The sequence below is a fragment of the Sphaerodactylus townsendi genome, linkage group LG02 (assembly GCF_021028975.2).
Source record: "Sphaerodactylus townsendi isolate TG3544 linkage group LG02, MPM_Stown_v2.3, whole genome shotgun sequence".
Classification (NCBI taxonomy): Eukaryota; Metazoa; Chordata; class Lepidosauria; order Squamata; family Sphaerodactylidae; genus Sphaerodactylus; species Sphaerodactylus townsendi.
In genome coordinates, this window is record NC_059426.1 from 111,211,626 (window position 1) to 111,238,012 (window position 26,387).

At 45.0% G+C, this 26,387-nt stretch overlaps 1 long non-coding RNA gene across 1 annotated transcript in view; it reads right to left on the minus strand.

Annotated features, from left to right (window-relative positions):
• LOC125425882 overlaps nt 1-1,651 on the minus strand; it is a 47,147-nt gene extending 45,496 nt beyond the window's left edge. Inside the window, exon 1 of the long non-coding RNA XR_007243467.1 lies at nt 1,538-1,651. This is a non-coding gene — a long non-coding RNA (uncharacterized LOC125425882). The remainder of the gene's footprint in view (nt 1-1,537) is intronic.
• Between the last annotated feature and the right edge of the window lie 24,736 nt (nt 1,652-26,387).

Here is a 26,387-nt window from a genome sequence, read left to right on the forward strand (position 1 = left end):
CTGCATACAAGATAAGACAGGTGGCATTCAGGCAGCCAGAGGAAAGCCTGGCCCACCAGAGCCCTGTACAAGAGGCAAGAGCTAGTTGTACCTGGCTCCTGCATGCAAAGTGAGGCAGACACTGGTACCCAGCCCACCCCCAAATGAGCTGAGGCAGATGGTGACAGATGGTCTGAAGTGAGTCCCAAATGAGATGAGGCAGATGGTGGTTACCAGTGGGGTTGCTAGGCCCTCCCAGCCACCAAAGGGGGATGTGGGAGTAGGATTGACAGATCCAGACTGAGAAACACCTAAAGATTTAGGGTGGAGCCTAGATATGACTGTGGCCTCAGTGGGGGTAGAATGTCATTGAACCTACATTCCAAAGCATCCATTGAACCTACATTCCAAAGCATCCAGCCAACCAATACGCCAAGCTTTACTCTTGGGTCTAGCTTCTCTCTTTTCTCTTTGGGAACATATGCATAAACTTTAGCACCAAAAGCCTTTAAATGCTTCAATACTGGCAATCTGTCATTCCACAATTCAAAAGGGCTCTTTATACACTACGATTGTATAGACATGTGGCAGTGTTTATTGCTCCGCAGCAGGGGTCTGGCAACTCTGCTTGCATCAATAAACAGTGTGCAGTCTCTAAAATAGTCTGCTAAATCATTCTCCCACTCTATTATGGGAGGAAGTGTACTTCCAAGATCTTGCATTTGCAATTCCTTCACATTCCAAATATTTCTAAAAGTCATTACTTGCATACTCAGAACCATTGTGAGCAAAGAGGATTTGGGGTACCATGCCAAATTTATTCTTGACAGTAGCCAAATGAATCTTAAACTTCTGAGGGACTTCATTCTTTGATTTAATCATGTAAACAACAGAAAACCTACTGAAGCTATAAACAAAGCTGAGTATATACCTGGCTCCACTATAGGATGGCGCCAGAGGCCCAACAAGATCACTGTGAACTTACTCTAAAATCCTTGTCTTTGTGGTTGCATAATTTTTAGAATGTCTGGGAGAAGTTGTTTTCCCTTTGAGACAATAATCACATCTTTGATTGCTCAAATTACATTCAACCATGTGTATGCCACAATTTTAATATGTTGTCTGGTAGCATCAAAGCCCCTATGTCCCAACTTCACATATTATGCATGAACACAGTCTTTGTGAGGGCATTCTCCCCCTTTGACTTGAAAAAACTCTTCATTATAGCTTTCAATATTTCTTAAGTAATAATAATATTCATGTTTTCTGTGTGGCAAACTCCATATTAAGTTCACGATCAAGAATCTTGCATTCATCCTCTGAATACAATCTTACATACAGATTTCAACTTCAACATTCTAGGCACAGAAATTAAATTGTCTGGTGCAGTGGGAACAAAAAGCACATTCATGAGCTTGCATGGAACAGATACACCATGCAAATTCATGATTTGAATATTTACATCTCCATGCCCAAGCGGTTTAAAGGGAATGCCCCTAGCCCGTATTAGGCTGTCATCACAACTTTCCATTTCAGAGAAATATATTTTATTACTTACTTCATGACGAGTAGTGCCTGAGTCAAGCATAAACAAATTGGTTTTTTTTTTGTCTCGAGGTCAAAGTTGGCAACAAGAAAAACCTTTCCTGACTTTTCATTTCCTCTTTCTTTCCTTCTGGCTGGAGGGGAGGATTTTCCACCTCTCCTTTCAGGCACCTTTGATCTTCAGTAACCTGAGACTCTGTAGGCATTTGAGGCCACATCTGGGCTTCTTTGTTTCAACTGGCATTGATATGCAAAATGGTCTAGCTTTCTACAGTAAAAACACTTTGTTTCCAGTTTGTTTGAGGCAGCACTTTCCAATTTTAAAAGATAAATCTTTGCTGAAGTGCATTTCACTGTATTCAAATTCTGCATTCTGCAGGAAGCTTATCACATAATTAATATCTAAATGTTCTTTTGCCTCTAAAACTGAGACCTTATTGTCAAATCATGTGGCAAACTCATGAACAGAGCAGTGAGAAAATCATCATCTCTCAGCTCAAAGCCAAAGCTTCTGATTTGAAACATTAAGTCTTGCATCGTTGCTAAATGGTCCTCTAGACTGCAATGTGGAGACATCTTTGTGGTAAATAACCATTTTCTAGGAGATCTCATGTATTGGGGTGACTGTATAGAGTATCTGTCTTGAATTGCTTTCCACAGGGAGCATGCTGTCTGGCAACTTAAGGTGAATGCAGCTTCTCTTTCCTCAAGGGTGGATGAGATTATAAACATGGCTCTTACATCATCCTTTTAAAACTGTGTTGCCTCCCCCTCATTCTCATTCCCGGGGTGTTCTTCTGTTAATAAATAGTCAATATGTTGAATAGTTAAAGCTTGTAGCATACAAGTTTTTCATAGCAGGAAATTATTTTTCTCTAGTTTATGCAGCAGGGGCAGACTGGATTTATGTGTGCAACTGAGCTGGGTGCGTTGTCAGTCATTCCATTTGAAGAGGATGTGTTGCCTGGAGCAGTCTTTCTTGGTATGGTCTCTGTCTTCTGCTTATGTTTTCCTATTCAAGAGACACTTGCAAAAAGGCAGGACTTGTAAATCCACACATGCAGGCAACAGAAACTTTCTATCACCCTTTTTAAACTCAGCAACTGATTGCCAAAAGAGGTCTCTCTGCAGCAAATAAGTTTTTCTGGGGTCGATTGTTGCTAATATATTAAATTTACTAACAGGTCTTTCTGGTAAGGGTTAGGGGTAGGGGAAAATGAAATGCCTCTTGCAAGTTCTTGAGAGTTCCTGCTTGTTATTTTCTAAACCTTTCTAGAGAAGCAGCTGGATGCAGCTCTTCTGGCAGGCTGTTCCAAAGGATGGCAGTAAAAATTCTTATAGTTCCTTTGATTCCATACTCACCATTTATTCTGGTATGTACATGATTTGCTCATTCAGTTGTTACTGAGAATGCAAATGACAGCACTGTCAATCAGCTACATTCCAGTTTTTCTGGGTTGTTTTTATTGCCTGGTTTCATGGTGATTTTATTTATATAAAATTCAATTGTAATGCCAGCCATCCTCATGTAGACTCATTCAGTGGTAGAAGGCTTCTCAGAGATATTGCCCCTTCCTTTCTTTTGGTGGTTTAAATCAGCTTCTTCTTGTTTATTCATGCAGCAGCCTGGAATGGATCTTAATCAGGTGTTGGTCCCATAGGAATAGTGGGGTGGGTCAGAGACTGCTGTTCCCTTCGCAGCAAAATGTGGTTGCTCATTAATTTGGTTTGTTTCAATTATCTTAAGCCCAAAATTGCAACATTATAGTGATGAAAAAATCAACTTGGCTGCAAGGAAAACATCAGTAGTTAAAGACTCTACTCCAACAGAAAACAGTTAATTAAGCATGGAAAACAAGATCATTCCAAACCATACTTTGAAACAAATGAGCAAAATAACACAATCGGCAGAAACTACAGGGAGAATTGATACCTTTGCTGAACAGGATTTACTTTCTTTACTTTAAGTACAGAAAACAGGTGGATCTTGACTGGGATGGTCACTGCAGTTTTTTATGGGGAATTCCACAGTATATTAAGTGTTCTGTAGAACCTCCATTTCAATTCAACTTGCTGCTAATTGCAAAAGACGAATCCCTATAGCAGCACAACAGGCTCAGTGTGGAAGTCAATAGCCCTTAAAAGAAATGAAGTCTGAAACAGTTTGTTCTCAGATAATGATGCAGTTTAATGCACTAATGTTTTCTTCATGCTTTGTAGTCGACCCACGCGGTCAGCGTAAGAACGAGACGAGACGCGGAGATAACATCTGGTGGAGATCGCCAGCAGCGGGAGACCGGAGGTCCGTGTTCCTAGCGAATCTCCCGTCCGCCGGTTCCTGGCACCTTTTATTGTTACTCTATCGGGGGCGTGAAGGAGGGAGGACTGGGGAGTTCCGAGAGCTGAGGCCTGGCAGATCAGGTGATGCATGATCTCATCTGGCTAATGCGCGGAGAAGAGCTGCACGCTTCCAATCCTCACCTGGGGCATCGCCTGTCCCTGGGCGCCGGTGATTGAGCCAGACAGTCGCACCTGTGACTCATGGGGGAATGAGGAGTGGGGTGCGATGCAACCGCAAGGTCGCAGGTCCGCTACATGCCAACGTTTATCACGGCAACTGCCGTCGCGCACTACTACATCTCCTTTACATTTTAGAAAACGGGTCAAATGCTAAGGGCGATTTAAAGGGACGCTGTCCTCCGTCATCGTGATGGTCAAGCTGACCAAGCTGCTTGTGCAACATTAGAACTTGGTTTCGCGGGTAAGGGAAATGCGAGGGGTTTCCTACACACGCTACAGGCAATATTAGACACGCGATTGAACGTAAAACAAGATCCGATAACAAGGCATACAATTAAACCAATGCAGAGCTGTACAATAGCACTCAACCATCCTTCCGCAGCCAGCCCAGAGGGCTGACCACCAATGGGGCAAAACATCATACTTCAGGATTAGATACAACTTCTTGCAGCTCAATGACTACATGTGGATCAACTGGGAATTATCAGAAAGATTAAAACAACACATATTATGCAATATCTCACAACCTTGGTGATGCAACAACAACAAATAATCAATAGCGTTAACGCATTGTCTAGGGTCGCTGATCTAAAGTTCTGCTGCTCTTTGAGCCTATGCAATCCAGATGCGTGGAGGTAGAGTTGATGGACTTCGCAAGATGGGCACAGGCCAGCCGGCCAATAATCTTAGCATTGTAGTAGGAAGCGAACCGTATCCTACCAGGGAAGTTGCGAGGGAGACGCACTCCGCTTTTCGAGAGTGGCGACCGCCGCCCATTGCGAGCTGGTATCGGCTGGCAGGCTGGAGTGGCGTAAGCGGCGGGCGTCCGGGCTCCCCGGGTGGAGCCTTCCGGGTAGACAGAATACCGGTGAGGCTACTGAGGCGTTGCAAAGGGTTCCGGCAGGGAGCTTCGAAAGCAGGGATGTAGTTAAACGCCTTCCCCGCGAGGTCCAGAACCAGTACCCCTGGGGAGCAGGATGTTCTCCAACACGGGGAATCGTCCTCCATGTGTGTAGCAGTTCCAACTGGTTTCAGCCGACGACGGTCTGGTCGGTTCCTCTCGTTTCAAGCTGGCGCTCGTGATATGTGGCGCAGGTGTTGGACTCCGCGGCAATAGCCGTAATCGCCTTTGGTGGTTAAGGGAAAGATGTTTCAGCCGGAGGGTTTGGACGACGGGTCCCCAGTCGGGCGCTTCCAAGTAGAGTACCTGATGGATGAGGCATTCATGAAGGGGTTCTCGCCTACAGACCTCGCTTTAGGAAGTCTCCGGCTTTACAGATCGTATGGAGCAGGCATTGGGAAGCCAGTGGCGGCTCCCCGAATTCTGTGGGTAATTGGCCCAGGCAGAAGATGAGGACGCTGGCAGCGGCAGCAAACTGCTCCCCAGATGCTGGTCTGGTGAAAGCTCACCAGGGTGGCCGACGTACATCGGCATCGGAGGCAGAGCAGGCAAAGTTGATGGTGGGTTGCTGAGTTGGTGGTGATGATCGCAAAGAGAGCGGGCACAGAGGTTCTCGGTGTCTCGGTGGTCTTTGGTTTAAGAAAGCAGCAGCTTAGGCCTGGCTGGTGGCGTCACGCCTTCTGACGCCTCCCCAGGTCAACCGGTCTTTGCTGGCGACGGCTGCTCCTGTCGCAGATCGCTACGGGATCCTCTAGAGACGCGCTCAATCTCTGGGATGTGGGGTTGTTTCCTCCTGGCGCCATTCCATGGGTGGGCCTGTCGTGGGTTAATCGGAGTCCACGGAACCTGTAGGAAGAGGGATCGCCATGTCGATACCCTCCTTCCCAGTGCGTTACGATGGAACCCGCCAGGCTCAGTTCTAGAGCCGATGGCGGAGATTGGGAATCGAAGTTAGTGTTTATATTTAGGTAGCTGGAAGCTGAAGAAGGCTTGTTTTGCAGCCCAGAAGGTTGCTTTTAATGCAATCTCCTCCTGGGGCCTACACTCCTCTTTCTTTTTAGTTGTTTGACAGGAGGGCAGGAGGTAGCGCCCTGCGGGGAATTGGCTTCAGAGCCGCCATCAGGGTGCGCCAAGGCTTGGTGGGTCCGAGTTCCTCGAGGGGAGGGAACAGGCGAAGTCCTGGGGATTGTGGGTATGCATGTTTAATCAGCAACAACACAAAGGGCTTTGGAAGCACCTTCGGGGATGGGTGCATCCGGGAATGAAGCAATCAGGCTGATTAGGAGGCAAATTCCTTGGCACACACAAAGCGAGAAAGGAAGGGGGGTTTTGCAAGGCGTGGAGTTGCACTTTACCGCGGACCTGGTGGCCAATAATACAGGAAGCTGGATGGTGCTAAATTTTGTGATCGAATTATCTTGGGGATTAAGCCGCCACGACCGCTTCCTTACAGGGCGGTTGCCAGCTGAGCCGCCTGGCCTTTAACGCGGTACTGATAAAGCGTTGCCAGGCGCTAGCAGCCATAACCCAAACGGTTTGGGTATTAGTGGCATAATGGCTGCAGCCCCTTAAATCTGGGGCCTGTCCTGACAGTGCTGCGTATCGTGATCGGCCCAGATTTTAATCCAGGGAGGGCCACAAGTCAGTTAATTCGGGCCTCCCGCCTTTACTGGTCGAAAAAACAGAAGGAAAAAGGGGAGGTAAAAAACAGATTTCCTGTGGAAATTAGGGAGGCAACTTCGAAGGCATCGATTGGAATCAATGATCCGCGGATCGCTTTACTTCCATCCCAGACCAGAGTCGCTTTAACCTTTGACTCATGAGAGGTCTCTTTCCCCAGAGATTGATTACGGATGCTCAGGAACGATACGCGACTGTGAGCCGCCAGCCGGTGTCCTGGGCTTTCGTTGACCGTGAGCGGGCTGGATGTCTGTTCGCTGGGTTTGTCTCCCCACCCCCCCAGATGCGGCGAAGCCTGTCGGGTTACACTGGAAGTCGGCCAATCACTCGCTGCCTTGATGATCGCAACATCACGGTGTCCACCAGGCCCTGAATCCATGAACCTTCTGGCGACAGCTCCAGATATGGACGGGAGCTCCCCGAGCATGCCTTCCACCGCCATGACGGTGAAGTAGGCTGTTTACAAGCTGGCTTCGCCGGGGCTCGTGAAGCCTTTATTGGGTCGCAGCCGGCAGCCGCATGGGGCAAGAGAATCAGCCGAGCGCGAGCTGGCCCGCCGGCAGCCTTCCTGTGGGATGTTTGTCCAGACCTGGAGGTGGATGGGTCCTGGTGGTGCGTAGTTCATCACCCGGGACGCATGGATGACAGTCCCTGCTCAGCGGCAGAGGCTCTTTGGCAGCATCTAGCCCAATTGTCCCGGTAGGGATGGGCCTCGCTTACACAGTTGGGGCTTACAAGAACCTCGGTGGGGAACTTAAAGGAGACGCGGGCTTGTTTTAGCGTGAGCCGCAGATGCCACGAGGGGGGGTGGTTTTGGCAGGGCCTTGGCATTTGAGCTTCGCCTCTAGTACTTCCCTCCCCAACTTGGTCCTGGCTGGGAGATCGCTCGGCGGGAGCTTCCCCGACGCGCAGTCGCCTCTCTAGTGGGAAATTCTTCTGGCAACGTGGCACCGGTTTTGCGGCCTTCCTCCTGGGGAGGACCCTCCTCCATCGGGTTGCAGGCCCCCCGCCGGGCTGCCCTACACTCCCTTCGAAGCGTCCGGTCTGCCGCAGTTAAAGCAGAAGTCATCTCGAGACCGCCTCCCGCCGGGTGGAGAGCGCTGCGCCAGTGAGGCTAGCTTGGTGGGCTGGAGGATCCAATGTCCTGGCAAGCTGGAAGCATGCTCGCCGCCAGTTCAGGATTTTGTCTAGGGCTCCTCGCGGATTGCCCCTGCTGGCGGCACCTCCATGGAAGTTTTTCCTCATGCGCGGCGATACGAGAGCTTCGCTTTGGCCTCCCTCGCCATTCACCTGCCTCCTTGAGCGCTTTCCTGAGCCTGTTCACAAATTCAGCATAGGGCTCCCCGGGGTTTCTGCCGGATGGAGGAGAAAACTCTGAGTTGGCTACCGGCATTGGGGACTTTGATAAATGCCCTCCTTATAGAAGCGACTCAGAGGCTTAATCGCAGCGGGTGGCCTCTTCAGGCAGGACAATCTGATCAAGCTGGGGTTGGCAAAAGCATCGAAGCCGTAGTGCCGAGCGGCGTGGTAGGCCAGAGGTGTGTAAGCTCTGTTGAAGCATTGCCGGGCGAACTCACTTTCGAAGACCACAAATTCGCGCAGGGCCCAGGAGCATGCAAAGGTGGTTTTCCAGTCATCTTCGAACCATTAGTAAGTTCCTCGGCGCAATAAGCCCGCAAGCATTGTGCCTATCACGAAGCTAGTGACCTCTACGCCCCGCAGACATTGCTTTGGCGGAGCTCGGCAAGGGATATTATAGTTCAGGGGCGGTACTCGACAACCCTCGCTTCTAACTATGCCATCCCCTTCGTATCTGTAGAAGTGGATGGGGCACAACGCTAATAATATCGTATCGCTCTTCCTCGCCAGGGTTTCCTTCTTCTGCAGATCGGCTATTAATGCCTACGCCAGAAGTTTGAAACCCGGGCGCCATTACGTGGGCGCTGACGGAGGTGCAGTGGCTTCGAAAAAATGAAGCGGAGCAGGAGGGGCGGCTGGAGCCAGCTGGAGAGTTTGAATTCGGGTGAAGGAGCCGGCAGGGCAGAAGGAGGACAGGCGCCCAATTTAGTGGATAGAGAAAATTCTGGGTTGAAATTGAAGGTGAAAAGATCGAAAGGAGTGGCATGTCTACAGCAAGGAGCCGAGGGTCTTGGTGGCTGATGGCTTACAAACATTGTCTCCATCGTCAGTAGCAGCCATTACATCGGGCGCTTGGTGTTCTGTGCTTAAGAAAGTGCTTCCGATGTTTCTCCTGGCAGTCCTTAAGATTCAATGCTCCCCCCCCTGGGTACCATGGACACTGGAGCTCAATCTCCCAAACCGGCCTGGCGAAGCTCCCTTCTTCTTTACGGGACTCCTGCCGGTGATTGCTAACGCTTTCAGCTCGCTTCAACGCTGCTTTTGTCATATAAGCCCTGCTTTTGCAAGCTCCCATACTCACCGTGTTCCGGCTTCGACGAAAGACTGTCCTAGGATCGCAATTCCTGGATGCTACCGATCCAGAGGGACAGGCGATAACGGTAAACGGGGGTCCCTTGATGCGCCGGACCCAGCCGGACTTCGGTATCGCTGCCCTTCCCAGGCGCATGACGGTGAGCAGGGTGGAGGTTCGAGGATTCCTGGTTTCTAACCAGCTTGTAGTCAACTCTAATAACGGGTCAGCGAAGAACGGTGACGCAGACGCAAGCGGAGATAACATCTCTCCTCCAGGTGGAGATCGCTTAGCAGCTGGAGACCTGAGGTCCGCGTTCCTAGCGAATCTCCTCGGCCTGCCGTTCCTGGTAACCTTTTATTGTTACTCTATCGGGCTTGAAGGAGGGAGGACTGGGGAGTTCCGGAGAGCCGGGAGGTCGGGAGACTACCCGGTGGGTGATGCATGATCTCATCTGGCTACTGCGGCAAGGAGAAGAGCTGCATGCGCTGCCTGAGTTTAATCCTCACCCGAGGGCAAGATCATTGTCCCTGCTACTCGGGTGATTGAGCCAGACAGTTCACGCACTCCAGACTCATGGGGAATGAGGAGTGGGGTGCGCGATGCAACCCGCATGCCAAAGCAGGTCCGCTACGCGCTAACCGTTCGACACGCACTGCCGGGTCGGCAGTGCACTACTACAATGCTTGCTTTGGAGGTTCAAATTATGATTAATGTTTCTTTTTGCTAACACCCTGTTTGGGAAAAGGAAATAATTTCTCTTAATTATAAGAAAAGCAAAGGCTCCCCATTCTGTCTCATGTCAGCTACAAAATAAGCTAGAGAAGTAGGTGAGGGAATCGTTAATAGAAGTGGTAAATAGTTTTTTTGGGGGGAGGGGGGACCTTTCACCAAAGGCAGCCAGCATAATGACACCTGAATTTCTGTAGCTATTTCAGAACCACAGTTTGGAACAACTCTGGGCTAACATTACCAGTTCTGTCATTGAGCATGTGTATAAGTAAATTACATTCAAGTGCAATTCCAGTCAAGCTGATTCCGCATGGGCCAAAAACAGCAGTGTGAAAATGGTGTAAAAGTGTTTAAAACGGTGTAAAAGGGTTTATACTGTTTTCACACCATTTTCACACTGCTGTTTTTGGCCCTTGCGGAATCAGCCTAAGTGTCTGCAACTGTGTCCAATATTTCAAAACTGACTATAAAGATTCTCTGTTATTAAGTCTTCTGCCACCATTGGAAAGTTTTTCGTTGTCAAGTCACCTAAATTATGGCAACTCCATAGGTTGTTCAAGACAAGAGATATTCAGGAATGGTTTGCTATTGCCTGTCTCTGTGTAACCATCCTAAACTTCCTTGGTGGTCTCCCTCCACATATTGAACAGGACCATCCCTGCTTAGCTTCTGAGAGCTGATGAGGTGGGGCTAGCCTGAACTATGTGAGGGAGGCAAATAAGAACAGCAGAAAATGGTCACAGAAGTATCATTAATCATTTTCTCTACTCTTAAAAATGTCCTTAGTATTGGGTTGCTATATTGTTTTGAACAAAAACAAATGTGTATAAGTAAATTATTTCCAAGTGCAATCCCAGTCTAAGAATCTGCAACAGTATCCAGTATTTCCAAACTGATTATTTACAGTTCTGTAAAGATTCTCTGCTATTAAGTCTACTGCCACCATTGGAAAGTATTTAGTTGTCAAGTCATTTAAGAAGAGTGACCCAAGATCACCCAGCAGGCTTCATGTGTAGGAGTGTAGAATCAAACCTGATTCTTCAGCATGGTGAAGCTGGAGAGCCAGTGTGGTGAAGTGGTTAAAAGCAGGTGGATTCTAATCTGGAGAACTGGGTTTGATTCCCCACTCCTCCACCTGAGTGGCAGAGGCTTATCTGGTGAACTAGATGTATTTCTACACTCCTACATTCCTGCTGGGTGACCTTGGGCTAGTCACAGTTCTTCGGAACTCTCTCATCCCCACCTACCTCATAAGGTATTTGTTGTGGGCAGGGGAAGGGAAAGGAGCTTGTAAGTCACCTTGAGTCTCCTTACAAGACAGAAAGGTGGGGTATAAATCCAAACTCTTCTTTTTTTTCTTCAGATTAGAGTCCACTACTCTCAACCACTACACCAGGATGGCTCCTGTGCAGAATTCAGTACTTGTAATCATGTTAGTGATGAATGCTCATTCATACTGGTTAGACAAGGACCAACTGTGTGTGTGTGTTAACTGCCAACAAGAAAAAAATATCCAATCCAATGTGTGGTGGAAGGCCCATGCTCAGAACTCAGTCCCTAGGTATCTGGACTCTTATTTGGATAGGGACCGCATCACATGGGGAGAGCATGTTTAAATAGGAATGCCAGCCTCCAGATGGGCCCTGGAGTTTTTTCAACTTGATTTTGAAGCTGGGCACAATTGAAAAGAGTACAGTATTTTGTCTCACTAAAAGATCTAAGTGTGGTTGGTAGTTGTTAGGCAGAAGTAGTGTGCTTCCACTGTAGAAAATATTCCCAACAGCTTTTAGACCTCCAGCCTTCCACCACCCCAAAGACCAAACTGGGTGGCTTGCTTCAGCTATTCCACCAGGCCTGGTACCAGCTTTCCCAAGCACAATCCAACCCTCTTTGCCCCACAGACCAAGCCCTGGCCTGGCAGGGCAGTGGCAGACATCACAACAACTGGCTACCAGGTCTGCACTGGTCAGCCAAGGGAGGAAAGTCTCTCCTGTTAGTGCTGCAACCCACTTGGCTAGACCACAGGGCTTGCCATTGGCCATCCCAGTGCACCTTGCAGAGTGAAAAGGGTATCCATCAACCTTCCCTAAATTTGCTCACCTTTTTCACCTTCCTTTTCACACTCACTGCTCTCAATCTCATTGCACTTTATTTGTTTGTTTGACTTTTTAACCACCCTCCCCCTAGGGTCTTCTTGGTGGTGGCTGCATTCCTCATAGCCAGGCTGGAGCAAGAGGGAGGAGGACAAGTCGCTCTGTCTATCCTGCATGGAAGGGCAGGAATCTCAAGTGCATGTCCAGTCCCATCCCACCCTGCTGGAGGGGGCTTGAGAGGGCAGGTGGGCTCTAGAACCCAAGTGGAGCAACAAAGAAGATCCAAAAAGTGGCAATGGATGACTACAAAAATGTACTTTTTTTTTGGTGTGACAGGGTATAGGAGTAATTGCTGTATATAATCAAAGACTACTGAGATAATGATTGTATGTTACTGCAGATCAAATCTGGCAGAAAAATGTAGTTCTTTGTGTGTGGGGGAGTTTTTGTTTATATTCCTTTAGGTAATGGTTCCTGCTCCAGCAGTTATTTTGGCTTCCATTTTGAGTTGGTAGTTCACAATAGTAAAAATGGAGGCTGAGACATTTTTGAATTGCAACTTCAAAATGTAACTGTGCAGTAATTCTAGAGCACCTGCACAAAATTAAAGTGGGAAGGGGGTTCCTATTGAAAGGAAATTGGCATGGACAACCATACAAGCTGTTTCTAATGACATATCAACTCAAGCAGCACAGGATCTATACAATGCAGTTTGCTGGCATAGGTATGTGAGATGTTGGTTTTCAGATGAAACCAATTGCAACCATGCAACTTTCACTATCATAGATAGTTACACTCACAGGTAATTTATACATTGTGAATTCCATTTCTTGTGCCATTTTCTATCAATGTGGCTTTCTTGGACACTTTCCCATATATCTTCTCCGTCATATGAAACCTGAGGATGACATGAATAGAAACCCTTACAAGTGTGCATGCCAGCAGTTCTAGGGATTGTTTTAGGCATGAGTAAACTCAACTTTCCTCTGGAATAATTCTTCCCCAAAGCAGGTGGGAAAAATACACCTATAACAAGAAATAATAAATTTTACTGACTAATAAGCAGATAGATTAAAAAAGGAAGGTAAAGACATGAATTAATCAAAGGCGGTTCTTAAATGCAATAAATAATCTCACCCATAGTATAATGATCCCTTATTCAACAGTAGTGTTCAATCCTCTTGTAACTCCTTTTGGGGGGACCAAAGTGAGGGAGGGGAGTGTGTGCTAAGTCCTGGCTGGCACCAAAAGAAAAAAAAACTACTAAGATGGAGGGGGTGGAAGGAGTTGATGAAAACTTAAAACTGTCTGGGACTGAATCTAGAGGTCTATACTAAGCACATGGTTCAGAGAAAGTTATTGGGTTTCAGAAGTACCTAAGAATGGGTGAGGTGTGGGGATCTGCAGGTGAGATACAAGGTGAGAGAAAAAGGAGATAGAACTGATAATATAATTCACTCAAATTCAGCAAGTAGATTTTTGCTTATAAATGTGTTGGAGCTCATGTACAAGAGATGGGCTTTTCAGTTATGATTAACTTTAAAAGACTAGATTGTTCCCTTAGATGCATTATGGCCTTAAAATCCTTTTAAATCATCTGTAATGTGCGTTATTACAAACACTGACCATCTTGTATGCGGCCGCAATCTGAAATGAACTTTGGCCGTTTCCGCGACGTACAGACCAAAAGCAAACTGACGGCCTGGAGGCAGGTAAAATGCACGCCCCCAGGCCACCAAGCCATTCGCGACAGGCGGCGCTGCTGAAAGCGCGAGCAAGCATGCCGACACTGGTTGCCCTTCCCCTCCCTCAGAGCGGCGTCAGGCTAGTCGCACTAAAAAAACTAACCCTTTAAAGGGTTGTTTTGAGGGAACAAGCTGCGGTTCCGGCGTGTTCAAGCAGTCTGACGCTGTGCTTAACATATGCTGGGGAATTCCCTTCCCTTCCACCCACCTTGTCCCGTCGGCGGCCTGCTGGCCTCGAAGAAGCCCCTCCTAAGCAGCTGTCCTCCGACCCCTGGAAGGTCCAGGAGGGCAGCGTATAGGCTAACTGAGGCGCAGGCCAACAGAAGAGCCAACAATGAGACAAACTCATCAGGTCGAAGAACAGACAAGCAAGTGGGGAAAGGGCAGAGGCTACACTCTTACGAGCCGCCTCGTCATGATCTGTCGGCCTCTTCTGAAGCGGCTTGCACGCGTCGCGAACTCAGGCCTCCACCCCCACGGCAGCAGAATTCTTGCTGTTGTGGGGGCGCAACGAGGCCTGTGCAGAAAGGGCCTTAGCTAGTTGGGATGTTTGTCTATAAGGAGAACCTTTTTAGAAAGGGTGCCTGAAAACCTTTAAAAAGTGCATCTCTCAGGGAGCTTTAGGGGGACTTAAGGAACTTGATACAGCATAAAACTTGATATCAATATGTAATGCATGATATACCCACTGTGACAATATAACAATTAACTGATTGAAAAGAAGAATGAAAAAGCTACTTACCCCCCTTTTATAGTTAAATAAGTCTTTCTTTAACAATATTGAGTCTTTGTTAAAGCTTTGGTGACTATAATAAGTTTTTTAAAAAATTGAAAAGACAAGGTCCAAGTAGAATTGTTCTCCTGTGAGATCAGGCAAAATTGTGAGGCTGGGGTGTTACCCAAAATTGTGGGAGTCTCTCCCACTTAGAGTGGGGAATTAGCAAGAGCAGACTCTTGGTTTAGCAAAAGGTCAGGCAAGCTCGGCCTCTTGGTTGCCTATGTTTCTGGAAATCAGCTTTTGCAAGAAATTCTGCAGGGAGAGTGAATAAAGTTTAACTATTTTATTAAGGGATAACTATTTTATTAAGGGATACACAAGCACACAATAATCAAAGCAGCAGAACACACAGTCCTAGGTTATATGCAGTGTTGAGTTGATAGGTTTGGAATAGATGGATGGAATTGGACATTAAGGGTTATAGTCACCTGATCTTAGAGCGGAATGATCTAATGAACAGAGCTGAGCAGCCTGCACTTAGCTCTGGTAGAAGAACAATGTGTTGTGCAACAATAACAACAGACAGAGAGCCTTTGCAAGGGGGGAGCCTATGAAAATGGGGAGAACTTAACCCATCTTCACAGGCACCCTCCTGGCTCCTCCCCCTTTGCAAATGAAGAGTGCCTATGGAGATGGGCTGATCCAGCTTTGCAAACAATAGTTGTCAAGAGTTTGTTGTATTTTCTCACACAACAGGCTTTACTGCTAATATAGCATAAACAAGTTTGGGAGAAGGACCATCCACCAAATGCAGAATCCTAGCCAGGTCATGCAAAAATAAATTCAAACAGTAAAGCACCAGTGTGCAGCCTTGCTTAACTCCTCAGTTTGATGCAATTTGTTAGGTTAAATCGTTGAAAGATGTAAGTCTGACTTGGTGGCTGGTGAAAGAGTATTATTTAGGTATCAAAAAAGTAGGGGCTTATGTACTCCCAACAGTGAAAGCATTTCCCAGGGAAGATTCCTAGGAACTGAATCAAAAGCTCCCTTAAGATCAAGATAGGCAACAAAAAGCTTGGACCTGCCTATCCTGCTACATTTTGTAATAAGATGAGTAAAGGTGTAATTCTAATACTGTTTTATGGTTTATAGGATGTCTCATATTATCTTATTAAATTGCTTTATACTGTGTTATCTGCCTGAGTTTCAGCAAGGAAGGTGAACTATGGTTATGGTTACAGTACATGCATCAGTTTTTTTTCTGTGACACCTTGTTAGGCTCCATTTTTTATCCATCTGTTTTGTAATTGTTGTTTTTAAACTATGGCCGTTTCCGCACAAAGGCGGAAGCGGCCGGGTTGGCGTTTCCGCCGAGCGACCCGGCAACGCTTCACCAGGACCGTCCACCGCGGATAGTCCTGGAAACAACTGGAGCAACCAGGCACCTTGAGCGTAAGCCCGGCGACTCCGGCCAATGCCCTATATGGGCCTCCAGTAGCACGTCGCCCGAAGACGAGGGATACGCCAACCCTGCGCGCCTGCTCCAGTAAAGGCGCAGGGCGAAGAGCGTGTCCCAAACTTCCGGCTATGGCACGCCAGAGGACTCCCGAGTTCGTAATTAAGATGCCGGGTGGGAAGTCGATCAAACGCTGCCGTTTGCTTCGGCAGTGGCTATGGCGGCATTTCTAACAAAAGCACTTCAAAGCGCTCTGGAAAGCGGCTGGCTGTCTTGTGCCGGCGGTAGCGGCAACTCTTACGATACCAGCTGCACCTGTCACGAATAATAAAGCTGACCGAGGCGGCATTTTTTGCGATCCCAGGCCGCCATTAATTGCCCGTGCGGAAACGGCCTATGTTATTTATGATGTTTTAAAATGTTTTATATGTGTGTTATATTTATTATATAGGTTAGACTCTATGACATTATGCCCTCCCCACCATAAATGCTGCCCTTGCACTATGGCATCACTGAGAAAGGTGTCAGTGTCCCTAGAGATAGTGGAACTAACAAAATAATGTTAAATCAATCACTACAAATATCTAAAGGCTACAGTCAGAAATGACTCAAAAAACAGTATCAAAAATAATATACCAGAAACAATTGCTGAATTACTGAGAGGATTTAAAGAAATGGTGATCTTGACAATTGATTAGATGGAAGAAGACCTGAAAGCGACAGAGGAAGTTAAAGATTTGAAGAAAAAAGTTAACTCTGTAAAAATGGAAATTAAAACACCCAATCAAGTTATTCTCAGTCAAATATCAAATTAGAAGGCCTTAAAATTGAGGAGAGTAGAAGAGAAACATGAAACTTCAAAATGTTAAAAAGAAAATCTCTTCAGCTTTGGCCAATTTTATGAAAATGTAACAAAAAGAAATGGCTTCAAAAATTGAAAAAGTATACAAACTCAAAAAATCCAAAATCACAGGGACTGTGTAGAGACATTGTTATCTTCTTCTATGCAAAAGACTCTGCAGATCAAATTATGGAGGCTCACCAAAAATCAATGTTTAAGATGGAAGATAAAGATATTATCATTATGAAAGAGATTCTTATGCAAAAATATAAGAATTATGCTTTTCTAGTGGATGTGCTAGGGAAGAAACAGATGACATTTACATGCTATAAATGGAAAGGACTCCTCTTTCCTCATAAAGGACAGCAGGAGAAAATCACTTCTGCAGTAAGAATTTTACATGAAAAACATCAAGGAACATACCTAATATTGTTTAACTGTTGCAGCAACTGAACTATAGATGAAGTCAGTAAAACAGACCAGAATATTAGATATTAGTAATAAGAGGAATGTCACATGACAGTCTTAAGTATTCAGTTTGTGAGACAGAAGATTAAGGAGGGATCAAATAATTTTATATAATTGCTTTCAAATCTGAGAACTAAATTGGAGAGTTAAGGTTACAGTATGTTTGCATTTTATATGGAATCAAATGATAATTAGAATAGCTTTTTAAAGAAAAACATTGCTGGTCTAGATATTAATAGAAATAACGGTATAACATTAAGGGTGAGGAACATTCAGATTTGGATAGCGATTGATGGGGCTGGGGTTTGGGTTTGGGAGGTAACCAGCTGTTGGCAGGGGTAACCTCCCTTACATTAGCCTCTGATTATCCTTTAGTTCCAGGCTAGTTCGGGAGAAAAACAATTCAAATGCTACTAGATACTGGTTCCACATATTCAGAGATTAACAAAAAATATGAGTCATTTAGATAGTAGGAAACACGTGAACATAATTGGTGCAGAGGAGAAACTGATGCTTGTCCCCCAACTCAAAGACACTGTTTCTTCTATAGGTGATAAAAAATAAAACAAGCTTTCTTAAATATGGAGGATTGTGGAGGATTATTTGATCCCTCCTTAATCTTCTGTCTCACAAACTGAATACTTAAGACTGTCATATGACATTCCTCTTATTACTAATATCTAATATTCTGGTCTGTTTTACTGACTTCATCTATAGTGGTAGACAAGGAAGAAGTTCTGGCAGCCATTGATAAACTAAATGCTACCAAATCCCCTGGCCCAGTTTGCATTCACCCAAGAGTTCTTAAAGAGCTCAAGCATGAAATTGCTGATGTTCTCACTTTAATATGCAACTTATCCTTGGGAAATCAAGGCTCCATCCTGAAGACTGGAAGATGGCCAATGTCACACCAATCTTTAAGAAAGGATCTAGGGGGGGGGACCGGCCCAGGAAATTACAGGCCAGTCCAGTTTGAAATCTGTTCCTAGTAAATTAGTAGGAATCTGTCTAATTAAAGAGATAAAATTATATAAAACATGTACAAAAGCAAGACCTGCTGAGAAAGAAGTCATGACATGGCTTTTGCAGGAGGCAAATCACATCTTACAAACTTACTAGGAGTTTACTTTGAGGGATGTAAACTAGGCATGTGGATAAGGGGGAACCAGTGGACATTGTCTACTTGGATTTCCAAAAGGCTTTTGACAAAGTTCACCTCACCAGAGACTATTGAGAAAACTCAGCAATGAAGGAATAAGAGGGGAAGTCCTCCTATGGATTAAAAACTGGATTGACGAAAACAGGAAGCAAAGAGTGGGTGTAAATGGGAAATTCTCACAATGTGGAGAGAGATGTGGAGGAGTGGGTGTCCCCCAAGGATCCGTATTGGGACCAATGCTGCTTCAACCTATTCATAAATGACCTGGAAGTAGGGTGGAGTAAGCGTGGTGGCCAAGTTTGCAGATGATACCACCAAATTATGTTAGGGTGGCATGAGAACCACAAAAGGATTTACCCGAGGAGGTCCAAGCGGGACCTTGATAAATTAGGTGAGTGCTGGGCTAAGGAAATGGCAAATGCAGTTCAATGTAGCAGAAATGCAAAGTGATGCACATAGGGGCAAAAAATCCCTTCATATACACACATACAGGGGTCAGTGCTATCCAGTCTCACACAGACCAGAGGAGGAAAGGGATTTAGGCATCTTAATTGACAGTAGTTCCATGGGAATGTCAAACTCCAATGTGCCTGGCAGCTGTGAAAGAGGCAAACTCTATGCTGGGAATAATCAGAGAAAGGAATTGATAATAAGAAACTGTAAAAGATTGTCAATGCCCTTATATATAAAGAAGAAGCCGTGGATGCGACCACACTTATGAGTTACTGTGTTCAAGTTCTGGTCACCACATCTCAAAAGAAGGATATTGAAGAGATAGAAAAAAGTGCAGAGAAGGGCAACGAGTGTGATGATTGAGGGACTGGGAGGCTTTTTTACCTTCCTTATGAGGGGAGAAGGCTGCAGCGTTTGGAGACTACTTTTAGTTTGAAGAAGGAGGCACGTCTGAGGGGGGATATGATTACAGAGGAGTCTATAAAATTATGCATGGGAGTAGAAAATGTTTGACAGAGAGAATTTTTTGCTCTCTTCTCTGTACTAGAAACCAGGGGGGGGCATTCATTGAAAATGCTGGGGGGAAGAATTAGAACTAATAAAAGGAAACACTTCTTCACGCAACGTGTGATTGGTGTTTGGAATATGCTGCCACAGAAGGTGGTGATGGCCACTAACCTACTGATTAGCTTTAAAAGGGGCTTGGACAGATTTATGGAGGAGAAGTCAATTTATGGCTACCAATCTTGATCCTCTTTGATCTGAGATTGCAAATGCCTTAACAGTCCAGGTGCTCAGGAGCAACAGCCGCAGAAGGCCATTGCTTTCACATCCTACATGTGAACTCCCAAAGGCACCTGGTGGGCCACTGCGAGTAGCAGAGAGCTGGACTAGATGGACTCTGGTCTGATCCAGCTGGCTTGTTCTTATGTTCTTATGTTCTTATTGTCCTGTTTCACTGTTAGGCAGAGACCTCCTCTCTAAATTGCATGCTGACATTATTTTGATTCAGAAGGATATCAACTTGTTTTAAAGGCCAAAAATTTTCCCCCACATTGAAATCAAATTAATGGAGGGGTCTTAGTCGGTGAGGGTGAAACAATACTTCTTAGCCCAGAGGGTCCATGAGGGGTTCTTGTAGAATGCACATCTCCTTTTAATACACCCATTATTAAAGTAGAAAAGAAGGATGGGACATTCTGAACCAGCTTCCGATCATCCCTACTCCCCCTATTATTGTGTCTCAACAGGTCTAAAAGGCAGCAACATTTTCAGGATGGGGATAATTCAACTTGCAACTCATCAGCTGGGGCTTTGGCTCTTGATTTCTATCTTTAAAAGAAAAAAAAAACACCTTTGCTGACTACAAAGCTAAATTCCCCAGCAGGAGATCAGAAACAAACTCCTGCTGATCCCTCATCAGTTGGGAGTTGGTTTCTGATGAATGCAAGTAGCCTGCTCCTGCAAATCTACAGAAACAGGTTGCAAGCAGCTGAACAGTCCATCAATTAATTGTCTACCTGGCTGTCACTGATGAACAAGACATGAGTTGAACTGACAGGTATTTCAGTATCCCTAGTCAAAACTGTTCCCTGCATGTGAAATGGTCAGAAATATTACCAAGAGATCCTTACAGGTCCTTGCTATCTATGGTAATTTATAAATGGTTTCATAATTGCAACATCCATTATCCCTGTCCCCAAGAGATGTTGTTAGTACTACTGAAAGTTTCCTTCATTTTCATTGAAATTCATCAGCTGGTAAGTGAAAAAAAATCAACTGGACTTTTTTTTCTTTAGACCAGGGGTAGGGAACCTGCGGCTCGAGAGCCACATGCGGCTCTTCTGCCCTTGCACTGTGGCTCCACAAGCCGAGCCGCCGGCCCTATCCTTGCCCACCCTGCAGGCAGCAGGGTGGGTGCACCAACTGCCCACGGTCGGCTGGGCCGCGCCACGGGCTTCCCCTCTCGCCCGCCCCGTTGGAGTGGGGCAGGTGCTTTCCTGGCGGCCGGCAAGGCTGAGCCGCCAGCTTCATCCTTGCCCACCCTGCAGGCAGCAGGGCGGGCACATCATGCGCTTCTCAGAATGAGCGGAGTAAAAGGTAAAAAAAACCCCTATATATATAGTGTTATCTTTATTTTAAATGTCAAAAATTATTTGCGGCTCCAAGTGTTTTCTTTTCCCGTGGAAAACAGGTCCAAATGGCTCTTTGAGTGTTAAAGGTTCCCTACCCCTGCTTTAGACCAAACTGCATGGTACCTTACAAATGTTTCTTTCTCTCTCCTACCCTCTCTCAGGGACAAACTACTCCATACACTTTTAAAACAAAATAGTTATGAGTTCCCAGACCTGATTCCCTTTCTTCCCACAGCAGCTGCAGGGAACATCATTTTACACATCTATGAGGGCCTGATTCAACCTAGGACCATGGCTGTGGGAGGGGAGGAGTTTGTGTATTCTCCTTGCACCATTGCCCCATGCTTAAACAGATCCAGTGGAAATTGTTTGCCTGTTCTGAGCTCTATATGCCTGCATTATTGCACTTCAGAATGGAACAGATAGCTCCTCTGAGACTGTTCAAGTGTAAGGAAATGAAAGTATGCATCCAATAATTTTAGTATCCCAAACAGCACTTTTCTTAGCGCTTCTACTTGCACAAGGGGTGATGCACGAACAAAAATGTTTAGTGGGATCCAGCCCAAGAAAAAACATGTTAGCTGGCAGTCCTAAACACACTTCTGAGCTTAGAAACATGTTGTATGGGCATCCCTATGTAATGATTTTCTGCTGCTCCAGAGACTAGGACCAGCAGTAATGGCTTCAAGGCAAAGTAAAAGAGATTCCACCTAAACATCAGGAAAAACTTCCTGCAGTAAGGGCTGTTTGACAGTGGAATGCACTGCCTCGGAAGGTGGTGGAGTCTCCTTCTTTGGAGGTTTTTAAAGAGAGGCTGGATGGCCATCTGTCAGGAGTGCTCTGATTATGTGTTCCTGCATTGCAGGGGGTTGGACTTGATGGGCCTTGAGGTCTCTTCCAACTCTATGATTCCATGATTTTATGATTAAAGCTATTCTATTTCTATGGGTTTTCAAGGCAAATATAAAAATTACATTTTCTAGAATGTTCATTCTTATTCCAAAAGTCTCTTTGCCACTTTCTCATTCTCAAACAAACAAAATGTAGTTCTCATGCTGAAAATGCTCTTTAAGGAACACAGATAGAGACAATGAAAAAGCACATGGAGTAGGGACATTTGTAATGTAAATGAGCATGGTAGTCACTGTAGTTGTTATTTTTGGACAAAGGTGTTCTCATTTCCATCAAATGAGAGAATCCCAAAGATTACTAATGATTACTGCATTGTTTGATCTCACCCCAGTAGTCACTTTAGGAGCCATTATTTATTGCAACATTTATTGGCTGCTGATATACCCTGCCAATAAACCTGCAGAGACCTTTAATGATAGTGGTATATGACAGTACATAAACCTCAGAGTGTGATTAGCTAGTTTTATTCAAAACCCTCCACTAGTTTTATTCAAAACCCTGAAGGAAGGATGATGCTTTTTTTGTTAACTTGTTCCTTGATGGCTCCATTTCTTTTCCTGCCAAGAGAGTTAAAGCTAGGATTTGGAAGATAATGACTCCTCTATTTTTTTTTTAAATGGCTTCTGCTGAAGGAGCTCTGATGGCAGATAGTCAAGTTAAAATAATCCACCAGCAGGTGGCACATGTTGTCTTTTTCCATATTGTGAGCATCAGTTTGTGTACCAATGACTTAGGCTTTTGTGTCTCTCTTGGCTGAGACTGAATTACTCTGATGAATCATAGTTCTCGTTATCTTCTACCGCTTGTGCTTCTATACTTTGTGGTGATAATGCAATCAAGTGTGCTTTCAACATAGTGACAGAGGCTTTTGTAAAATATATGTGCACTTGTCTTTAAACCAACCCCCCCATCCCTGTGATCATGATTAGAAGTTTTCATAGATACATCATTGTCCAACCCTTTTATAATTTTAGTTTAAAGCAAATTAAACAGAGATGTGATGTTCCTGTCCTCATTTCATACCTCTGGAGTAGGAGGTGCACATTTTCCTCTTTATTGGTTATTAATTTTTTTTCATTGTCAATTGTATTTGTTCATGTTATTATATTCATGTAATTATCCTTTGTTTCATCTTCTTCCTTTTCCCTTGCCCCAGGTTAGGGCTCAGGTCGTTGTCATCACTCCATCATCCCTTTGTGATATGTTCAGGTCAATATGTTTTGGGGCACCCTTGGGAAAAAGATTCCAGGGCGCTTGTCTTTAATACGACCATCTCAGTGTGGATTCTATAACGAACTCACCCTGCTAATTCAGAAAATATCTATAACCAAAGTTCTTTCTTAACACCCCCTCTCACCAAGAGGATCTTTTACTTTCTAAAGGCTTCATTGTATACATGTTCCCAAACCCATTTCTGTTCCTATTGATTCCTCCTGCCTTAAAGCGAAGTAAGAAATGGTTATTTATGTGCCTTTAAATTGTAACAGCATCCACCAGATTTCCTAATCATCATGAGTCAGTGAAGGATGTTCTTTGCTCCACAATACAGTGAGCAATTTGTAAAAAAAAACAAAACAAAAACCCTTTCTTGCTCCCTAGGATAAGCGGAGTTTGCATATCTTTTTGACTGCAACAACCCTCCCCCTATCGGGGGGGGGGGGTACCTGTTAGCTCAATCAGACATGCACATTTGTACACATTTGAACATGTATGTTGTCACACTATCTCATGATTGGGTGCTTGACAAACAGATCAATTTATGATCCAACAGTGATCCTAGAGGATATGTGACTTGTAGTCCAACCCGGGGGGGGGGGGGGGGGGGGGGGGGAAGGATAGGTAAATTGACTCTTGGAGCTGGTGCGGGGTCACGTTGGTGCATTTCCCAACCTCGCTGGCATAGACTCATAGAGTTGGACAAGGGACATCAAATCTAACCCCTTGCAATGCAGGAACACACAATCAAACCACTCCTGACATATGAGGCTCCATCCAGCCTCTCTTTAAAAACCTCCAAAGAAGGAGACTCCACCATACTTCAAGGTAGTGCATTCCACTGTCAAACATCCTTACTGTGAGGAAGTTTTTCCTGATATTTAGGTGGAATATCTTTGCCTTTTCCTTCACCTTGAACCCATTACTCCTGGTCCTAGTCTCTGGAGCAACAGAAAACAAGTTTGCTTCCTCACCAACATGACATCCCTTCAAATATCTAAACATGGTTATCATGTCACCTCTTAACCTTCTCTCCACCAAACTAAACATACCCAGCTCCCTAAGTCTCTCCTTGTAGTGCCTGGATTCTAGACCTTTTACCATTTTGGTTGTCCTTCTCTAGACCCATTCCAGCTTGTCAATATCCTTCTTGAATTGCGGTGCCCAGAATTGTTCACAATATTCCAGGTGAGGTCTAATCAATGCAGAATAAAGAGGTACAATTACATCCCTCGATCTTGACACTATACTCCTATTGATACAGCCCAAAATTGCATTGGCTTTCTTGGCCGCCATATCACGTCTGATTCCCTTTCACATGTAGTGTTGTCAAGCCAGGTATCACCCATGCTATATCTGTTCATTTCATTTTTTTCTGCCTAAGTGTAGTATGTTACATTTATCTTTGTTGAAATTCATTTTGTTTGTTTTGGCCCAGCTCTCTAATCTGTCCAGGTCATTTTGAATTCTGACTCTGTCCTCTGGGGTATTAGCTACCTAATTTGGTGTTATCTGCACATTTGATTAGCATGCCCTCTACTCCATCATCTAAGTCGCTGATAAAAAATATTGAATAGCACTGGGCTCAGGACAGAACCCTATGCACCCCACTAGTAATTTCTCTCAAGGATGAAGATGAGTCATTCATGAGTACCTTTTGTGTTTGGTCAGTCAACTGATTACAAATCCATCTAATAGTAGCATTTAGTTCACATTTCACTAGCTTAATTGCAAGAATATTATGGGGCACCTTGTCAAAAGCTTTATTAAAATCAAGGTATGCTATTTCCACATCATTCCCTTCATCTACCAAGCTTGTCACTCTATTAAAAAAAGAGATAAGATTAGTCTGCCATGACTTATTTTTCAGAAACCCATGCTGACTTTTTGTGATCACAGTATTCCCTTCTAAGTGCTGGCAGACTGCATAAGTAGCACTTGCACCAGTGGGGAGGGCAAACAAGGCAGACACTGCATTGCTGCACATCCCCCAACCGAGAAGAGTCTGCACCCTGCAGAGTTGTACTTGCCTAAATATGAATGCCAGCATGGCTGGGATGGGCTTGGGGTGTTCATAGAGGGGAGCTGACTTTAGTAGGTTTCCACCAGGCTTTTGAGCTGGCAATTCTTGGACTGACTGTCTTGGACTGACTGTTTTGCCCTATGGAGGGCTTTCAAGTGGTGAGCAATTTTCTGGAGTTTGCTGCCTCACCACACTGCCTGAAAGTCTTCTAGCTTGGGCTGTTGATCAGTGATTGAAAGGATTCTTTTGTGTAGTATGTTGTTGGTTTTATGTGTACAGTTTTACCCACTGCCTCTTTGTACAAGCATTGTCTTATACCCTTGAAATGTTATAAGTAGCAATGGAGCTTTATTTTAAAAAAAACGAACAGGGGGAAGATATATTTTGTCCTTTTACTGTTGTAAGCATTTTATCTAGCAGCTTGAAGTTGAGACAAAAGTCCTATCTATGTTACACTGGTGCTTCATTCTTTAAAGGGAACACTGATAATTATAGTTCATGCTGAAGATCAGGTCGAACAGACAGAGTATGTCCTGAATGACAAATTCTAAAATTCCCTGGAGAAACTTAGGCAGTTAATAATACATACTTCTATACATATTTATAGAATTGCCCATATTTCTAAGGGGAAAAGCATTATTCACAGAAAATGGCTCGGATAAAATCACCATTACCAGCAAAATTTCTTTTAAATAAAAACATACCCAGTAGTACAGACAAATGTACTGCCACTGGTAGCTGGTTTTGTTTAAACTTCATTGATGCTCCCATGTGTGGATTTTTATTTCCTGGCAGGAGCGGCAGGAAGCCACCATAGTATTCAGGAACATCCAGAGGGCATTGTGTCCAATGTGGGCACATTTGTGCCCCCTGTTTTCTCCTTTGGAGTTATATTAAAAAGATAATTACTTTAATTTAAGAGTAACAGCTGAGTTAACGGGGTGGCACTTACATTTGGATGCCTCCCCTGTGGCCCCTATAAGGAGGGGCAGAACTTCAAAATGGTACAGGTAAACTCTGCATTTCTTCACTTCATCTCAGCCCTTATTTCTTTTCCCATCTCAGCATTTCATCCCAGAGTGGTAAGAATATGAAATGAAAAGGGAAAGGGTGGTGGTACAGATGAGACAGCATTTAAGAAATAAATGCTATTATTCTCTTACAGAATATATTCTAACGTTGTACTAACTACATTCATTGAATGAATTTTATATTAATCATGCCTTAGACCCCCGTGAGTAGAGCTGGGAGACTGTGGCATCGGGGACCGGTGGCAGAGGTTCCCCCTTGTCTTTCGGCTCGGATTCCATCGCTTCGGGAGCCCTGCCGGAAAGAACTGGGTGTGGCGGCTGCATTGGGGCTTGCTGTGAGAGACAGCGAA